General features: G+C 38.4%; 1 long non-coding RNA gene across 1 annotated transcript; it reads left to right on the top strand.

Moving 5' to 3' along the window:
* The first annotated feature begins 4,978 nt into the window (after positions 1-4,978).
* LOC125490618 lies at positions 4,979-6,276 on the top strand. Its single transcript, XR_007267795.1, has 2 exons — positions 4,979-5,671; positions 5,905-6,276. It is a non-coding gene; the product is annotated as an uncharacterized LOC125490618 (long non-coding RNA).
* The last annotated feature ends 2,101 nt before the right edge of the window (positions 6,277-8,377 follow it).

Raw genomic sequence — 8,377 nt, 5'->3', positions numbered from 1 at the left:
CGGTCTGATGTCTGCCAAAAGAAATATGGCTGCGCTTCCGGCCTGCCGCTGTGCGCGCGAAAATATTTGAAACTGTCTCTTCAGTAGAAAGATAGGGTGGTATTAGTCGTAATGGTGCAGCTTATGTGATAAAAGGACAATATTTATATGTTTTTATAAATACCTAGGTACCACTTAAATATACCTAATTAATGGAAGACAAGTTTTATTAAACTATTTACATAAAGAAACATAATTTCACTAATTTTTTAACAACTACCTATTTAATTAATTATTGTAAATTTAAACTTTGGAGCTGCGCGAAAGAAAGCCTCTACGAGTAACTTTATTTATTCACATAATTTTATTATTAAATCTGAGAAATGAATAGGTACCCTAAGCTTGGGTTTTGCGGTTACGTGACGGTCGTACAACTTTATTTGTAACATAAAGAATCTGCCTTCAGGAAGTCACTCTATACTTTTTGTGACCCCACGTAATCGTAATCAGCGATCCTTCATAATGATGTTTCTCGCCGGGACGCACTAATGGCGGTGCGTGGATTTGCTCGCCTCAGCCGAAATAGGGGGGTCACTCTCCAAACGAACGACGCTTAAAGCTGCGTACACACCGGGCCAACGAACGCGCAACGAACGCCAACGGATATCCCAACGATGGATATTTATCATACATAATACAGGGCAGATTGCAGAAACGAAGGCCAACGAAACCCGTTCGTTGGCCTTCGTTGGGCCGGTGTGTACGCAGCTTAATACAACGAGATGAATGGATCGTGGTTAACGCCGCAATGGGGAATATGCATGTGATTCAAATAAAGGTCAAATATAATTTTTAATTAACTTTGTTATTTCAGAATTTATGCCTCCATCAATATTTTTGATTATAAGTCATTTTTGAGCGAGTAAATAATTGTTGAAAAGTACAAAAAAAACTTCGGTAACTTTAAATCTTTGAAACGTAACCGATTTTCTTAGAGCGAATGTGACGTAATAAATGTTGATATGTCAATCTCAGAATAATCTATGCCCATAGAACTGAGCGTCTGCGCGACTGGAGAAACTCATTACTCTGAGCTGAATAACGAGGTGATGACGTCACACAAGTTTTGTGTGTTTTATGTGGTCGTGTTGGTTATAAATTTTTAACTTTCTTTAAAATACCTTAAATTACTTTTTTTGGCGTTTAATTTATTTATACTAGAATAAAGCAATGTAAATCTATCGAATAAAAATATATAAAAAAATGCATATTCCCTATTGTCGGCACGCCTAATACAACGAGATAGAGGTCATGGTTAAGAGGAGAGTATACCTTCGCGTTTCTAGCAAAATAGGTATTTAGGAAAACATTTGCTATCGCTTGTACTCTCATGCCCCTGGCACGGGTGCGATAGAGATGCACTGCAGCTCGCGACTGACAATAGGTACTTTTCTTGATGAAGTTCTGGTTTCGGAAGAAAACGTTTTTTTTTTACACTAACTAAATATCAACCAATCTCTTTGATTTTGATGGCAATCGCTTCAGCATAATATACACTGCCGGGCAATGAAAAAGTGCCACTTACAAAATTCCGCATCAATCGAACGCAATTTTTTCAAAGATTTAATTTAAAATTTATACAAATTATTACCGATTTTAGTTGGTCGACCTTATGCTCTGTTAAATGTTCTTCAATAATGCAGAAGACGGCATTAAGCTAGCCTTTTCCGTTTAGAAGTAATTTGGTGCTTTTCTCAGTGGAACCTTTTCATTGCCCGTGAGTGTATTATAGGTTTATAGCTTTCGCCTTTTTGCCGCAATTTTCCTTTTCCGAAGCTTCGGAGCGCTGCGCTAACCACGGCTCTATCTCAATGTATGAAGCGAGCCGATTGTGTGACTATCCTTGTTTGTTGATGTATATGTAGAGTGACCCCGAGCACGGCTTTGTCTGCTCAGACGAGACGGTGTCTGGCGAATCATCGTGACGGGAGCTGGTCCAAGGGAAAAAAGACTACCTGTTTTAACCCTCAATAATATAGAGAATATGCATCCCATATTAATCTGGACTTCAATCCCTTTGATTTCAGTTCCGAAACCAATTAAAAATGTAAATAGCCATGCCCTTTTTTAAGCTTTTAAGGGATTCTTCTTAAGAATAGGGTATGCCACGGCGAGAAAGTATTAGTCAATAGGCGTTTTTCCAATAGCCGGCACCAATAGTGTTCGCGAATTTTTAACTCCCGATAGGAATTGTTATATGTTATAAGTTTAACATCTGTGTAACTGTATCAGTTTTCGTTTTGTTTTTTTATGGTCATAGGTAATGTTACCCCGAGTGTTCTTAGCCATGTTTCATTGAAATCGGTTCTACCGTTTGAACCTGATTTTTAGTGAATGAGGGGATCTGATAAACTTCCGCCAGATTCATTCTCTTTCAGCTTACTATAACAATGACCACGCATTTTGTAGACTAATCCAGACGAAGGCTTCTAGGGACTCCCATCCCTTGCCCCAGCCGCGCCGGCAAAGTTCATCAGACCTCGCAATAACTGCGTTAGCGATCTCAATAAGTCGTCATTGAGGAGCGAACGTCAGCTCAACTCAATTAAGCGACATTATAGCCGCCCCGCATAAGTTTCCTAGTTCCTGGAGGGTTACTCTAGCATTCTTCTTCTTCTTATCGTGTCGACGACAAACCAACAAAGTCGCTAAATAATACATGCCCAGAACTGGGCCACTGATACTGCACCGCTGGTAGCGGTCATGAGACTCATGAGCTCTTCCCGCGTACAGAAGGGCTAGTACGGGGCGCATTTAAGACGTGACAAAAGTTTTGCATCACCGTCACTCACATCGCTCTGCCTCAAGAGTGAGCGCGACGGAGAACTTTTGTCACGTCTTATTAGCGCTCTGTGCTACAGGGCCAGGTGTAGGGACAGGGACACGCGGGGCATGATTTAAGGTGCACCATAGTTTGTGGCGCTTCACACAAACAATTCAGATTTTATGCATCTAGCTTTGAAAAACCCGAACGAATGAAAGCTCATGTTGTAATCCCTGCATGCAGCCGCAGCAATGCCCCGAAACTTCGTGTATCGTAAGCTATACAGAGTGTTGCAAAAAGAGTATACTAAGCCGAAACCAGCATGTGCAGCATGTTATATCTAAGCCCGAATCTGAAATCAGAATTTTAAGATTCGCGAAAAAAAAATCATTTTTCATAATTAAAAGTCACGTGACCAACTAATTTTCTATGGAAAATAAAAAAAATATTTCACGAATTTTGAAATTCTGATTTAAAATTAAATTTAAATATAAGTACCTAACATGTTGCACATGCTGGTTTCGACTTAGTATACCCTTTTTGCAACACCCTGTATTATAGTGAGTGACCCCCAAGGTGAGCGTAGTGGTGGATGGATTCGGCAATCAGTGTAGCTGTAAAAATATTATTATGTGGGGACATCTCACACACGGCTATCCGACCCCAAACTAGGCAGAGCCAGTAATAATTAAGGCATCGGGCAGCTTGTATTGTACACATATACTTACATAGATACATACAATATTACAGCCATGACCTGAGTACATATACCTGTAAAAAAATATCTGTGCCGGCCGGGTATCGTAACCGGGACCTTCGGCATAGCAGTCAGGGTCACTATAACCACTACAACATTCGTTGTATAAAAGTTTCGTAGTACAAGGAGTGAGTTTGATATAGTTAAGTACCTACCTATGTTTGTTTTGCCACTCATTTACCTCCGTATGGAGTTTAAACCGTGGTAAAATTTGTTATGTTATTATTATTAGGTGAGTTTGTTGAAGCACACACTCGAAACTAAAGTTGAGCGTAAGTTTTATTACCGCAACGTTTATCAGGCCCAGACTGCCTACTCTTGAAACGTTATAATTACATTTGTAAAAAAAAACAAAGGTGATACCAATACAGAAGTGATCATTGATTTTAAAAGATACATTTTTTCAGCACCAATAAAATAAATTTAGAACTTTTTTTAAAGAGCTAAAACAACCGTTTTTGACGGAAATTATATTGTACCCATATTTATGGTACTTAGGTACTACAATATAGGTTCTACAAATACGTATTTATTAGCATAATGGTATTTTTTTCATTTTTGCATTTTGAAATAACGCTAGTGGTAACAAATTATTATTTAGTTACATATAATATTTTTTCAGTCTAGTTCGCTTAGTTAGCACAGCCCTTACATATCTTTAATATTAATTTTTACTTTACATACGTACTACCTACGGTCAGCTGCATAAGTCGTTATACACTTTTGTGCCTTGTCAATCTTAAACCGCCTATCAATCAAATCAATTCATTCAAACATTGACGGTTCGTCAATTTGACAAGGTACAGAAGTGTATAAGTGATTTTTTTATTTTTATTAACTACCTACGCGTAGTGCGTCACTATAAGGCTTCCACTGAAAACCAGCGCAGTGTCATTTAAACCAACCAAAGGCGCTGCAGTAGCTGAGTGGACACCGTTTTGACGACGACAGCATATTATTTATTGCCTATCACCAATACTTATATATATATTTTTTAATTTTTTTTCTCATTATTAGATTTATATACTTATATATATTTAGATTGATTAGATTAAGTACCTATATTTATATTTCATTGCATCTTTCTTTGTAAATTAATATTGCTGTCTAAGCCAAATAAAGTTTTTCTTTCTTTCTTTCTTTCTTTCTATAACGACTTATGCAGCTGACCGTACATAGCGTTTCAAGAGTAACCCCCCGGGCCCCTACCTCCACACAAGTTGGCAACAAGTCCTTTATGCGAAGTTCACGCGACAAAATTACAAGGGAACTAAGGGTTTCGTATCGTTTAGTTCTCTCCACGGATCATTTGGCGAACCCGCACTAAACCTAGTCTAGTATTTTTACGAAAATTAGGGTGTTGTAAGTTTGATGTGTCTTGTATCTGTCTGTGGTAGTGTAGCTCCTAAACGGCTGCACGGCTAGTATGGCCATAATAAGACAACATGTGAAGTGACTGATTAAATTGAGTCACTTTTTGATATCAGTCTTAAATGTTAGCATAGGGTGTACATGGGACTCATTTTATTTGTGTGATTCGGCATTAGTCCCAGTGACACTGTAACTTTTCTGCTCTGTGCAAATAAGTTTTTCAAATGTTATTTTTTTCCGAAAACCTCTCATTTGTGGTTGTTGTTTGTATTGTCTATGGTTTTTTGACAATTAAAATGTCACCAAACGTCAAACTTGAAGAAAATTTTGACTGTTTGGTGCTTTCGAGAGTTTCGAGTGTATTATTTTGGTAATATTACTTTGCTTTGCGCTACCCCATGGATTCATATTGGCTCATTAAACTACTTTATTGAGTTTCTTGGACATCGTCTCATCAAATGACATACGACCAAGCTTGCTCCCGACCAAGCACGCTCAGATTCCTTGGGAGCTCCTGCTATCGGCAGCCGTCGATGCATCGGATCCCTGAGACGAAGAACAAAAACAGCATGCCACCTGACTGATGACCCACCCACTGTCTACCCGGACCCAGGAGCTAGAAGGCCTTGAGAAAAAAGCCCGGGCAGGATCCTGACGGGCGCAGAATATCATCTTCGATGCTTGTCCCACGGCCTGACTGAATAATATTTATATAATCAATGGAAGGAAAAAAACAGTAGGTAAGTGCCAGTACCCGTGACATGTTATTATAATTGGGCATATGCACACAAAACAACTCAAAAAACTTTTTTCACATGGCACTACTTGGTCGGCCTTCCTTCATTGGAAGGAAACCCCTACCCCAGCAGTGGGGACGTGATGGGTTATGATGATGATGAAGAGGACAATAGGAGACATAATCTTAGTTCATAAGTATAACTAAAATCTAATGAAACATTTTTGTTTGTTACAGAACATTGAAATTGGCTTGTAGGCAAGACGGAAGATGGTCAAAGCCGGTCAGAAATTGATGCCCTAGACACGGTTGGAGAGCTCTTGTTGGCAGAAACCACCTGAATGGTGAATGGTGGTGCTGAATGATGGTCAGATGACATTAGCAACCTTGTGGTGAAACAATGAACTGGAGCGGCACCGAACTGAAAAAGTTGAAAAACTTGGCATACATACTATGAGACCCATTTGATGACTGATATAAGCAAATTTCAGACTGATTATTGTGATAGTTGATAACTAAGAATACCTAATATGCTTTTATGGTGTGTGAAATAGTATACTTTTTATAATTTATTAATTAAAAGTTTAATAAATGTTTTACTTACCTAAAGAAAATATTATATTTTTATAACCATTTAAAATAGTTGTAAGTACATGCTAGCATACCCACTTATTTTTTTATAGTTAGTGTGTAGTTGATAAATAATAAATCCTGACTAGGGTTTGTCACTGTAGTGAAAGGATTAGTCGCTGACTACCCGGTGTGCCGGATGTATTCAATGTACAGTTTATATGATTTACACTTCATGAACTCCACATTTAGCATTCAAACTATTCAATTAGCCACTTCATCTCAGTTAGTGTGTTGTTCACGTGTTGTTGATAAATCATAAATCCTGACTAGGGTTTGTCGCTGTGGTGAAGGATTAGAATGAGTCGCTGACTGCCCGGTGTGCCAGATGTATTCAATGTACAGTTTATAAGTATTATTTACATTTCGTGAACTCTATATTTAGCATTCAAACTATTCAATTAGCCACTTCATTACCTACATACTTTGACGTGAATAGGCAAACTTAAAGTATAAGAATGGGAGACAACTGAAAATCTGTGGTTTGTTCCTAAGGGCAAACATATGCGCTATAACATAGTTGCTTCCCTTTTGGTCTGCTTCAACACACACATTTCGCCTCTTAATTTAAGTGGAACAAATTAATGTCTATCTATCTAACTTATTAGCACATGTCAGCGACAGGATTTGAATCCACATCTCTTCCGTGAGGGGCGGGCGCTTACCCGTCTGAGCTAACACCGCTACATATAAGTAATATGATATAATTTTAGTCAAATAAAAAGAGGATGTGTGTTTTGACAAATGTTGTTTTTAAAGCATTTTCAACGGGTTATTAGAGTCCCGGATCATCTTCCCTATAAGTATTATAGTAATTTTCCTTTCCTGCATCTCTTCTTGTAGAGCAAGGATGAAATTAACAAAAACTAAACAAATAATTATTTGTGTCACATGTTATCACCACCTTCGAACTTGAGTGATATAATGCTACCTAAACAAATGTCAAACTGAGACATGTGTGGATAAATTGGTACACCCATGTTAGGAAATAAGACAAATCTTCCAATCTCGCTGTCAAAATTGTAACTCACATCTTGTAGTGATTATTTCGTGTTGGCCATGTTAGCATTTGTGAGGACAACTGGTATCACACAATTTGTTGCAACTAGCTGTCATTTATATCTTGTCACCGCCATACTGTGCTACGCGTGCTGAACCGATTTTCGATTTGTTTTTTTTTTGGGTCATAGGTAATGTTAAACCGAATGTTCTTAGCCATATTGTTTATCCATAGTATGCAAACGTAGTTGACTGTACTTTAAGTAAGTAAACTAATCTTCTTATCCTGCTTTGCGTTAATGAATACGCGGTAGGCACTAGTATTTTAACAAATACAGGGTGCTTCTATGAGTTAAACCTCACGAAACTATTGTTTTGTATTGTGTAAATTATAACTTACTTTATTGGTATTTCTTACCTAAGTGACGCGACGTATACTTAGATTAGATTTATTTTAGGATTAACTTCAGTGCCATATTATTAATTCATAGAATGCTCTAAGTACCTATGTAAATTCAAATTTTGTGTTGTTAGTTTCTATAGAGCTATATGTTATTGTATTTTTGACGTTTCCTTATCTCTGGTAAGTAAAATTGGTTTTCCTTTGCAGGTGTCAAATATGTATGGGATTTTGGGTGTCAAAAAACCAATAAGGGTCAATTCAGACGTACCACAACCACACCACAACCACAACCACACCACAACCACGCCGTGTGGTCGGGCGTATATTTTGTATTGAAAATGAATAATCCAATTCACACGTGCCACATTTTGCCGTTTTCATCGACCACCTGTGTAATTCGACCACCTGTGTAATACGACCACATCGCAACCACATCGCGTCGGCAACGCCGCTACGCGGCGGCGGCACCGCGGCCACCTCCTCTCCCTATTAAATGCATACGACCACGTGGTTACCACATCGCAACAACAGCGACAACACAACCACATCGAATTTTGTCGCTGCCACAACGCAACTGCAAAAAGCCGCTGTCACACTATTCACACGTAACCACAGCTTGACCACATTATGTCGCTGCGACGTGGTGTGGTTGTGGTACGTGTGAATTGACGCTAATAT

The sequence above is a fragment of the Plutella xylostella genome, chromosome 25 (genome assembly GCF_932276165.1).
Source record: "Plutella xylostella chromosome 25, ilPluXylo3.1, whole genome shotgun sequence".
Lineage (NCBI taxonomy): Eukaryota > Metazoa > Arthropoda > Insecta > Lepidoptera > Plutellidae > Plutella > Plutella xylostella.
The sequence above is the reverse complement of the archived record's forward strand: the minus strand, read 5'-3'. Positions and strand labels throughout refer to the sequence as shown.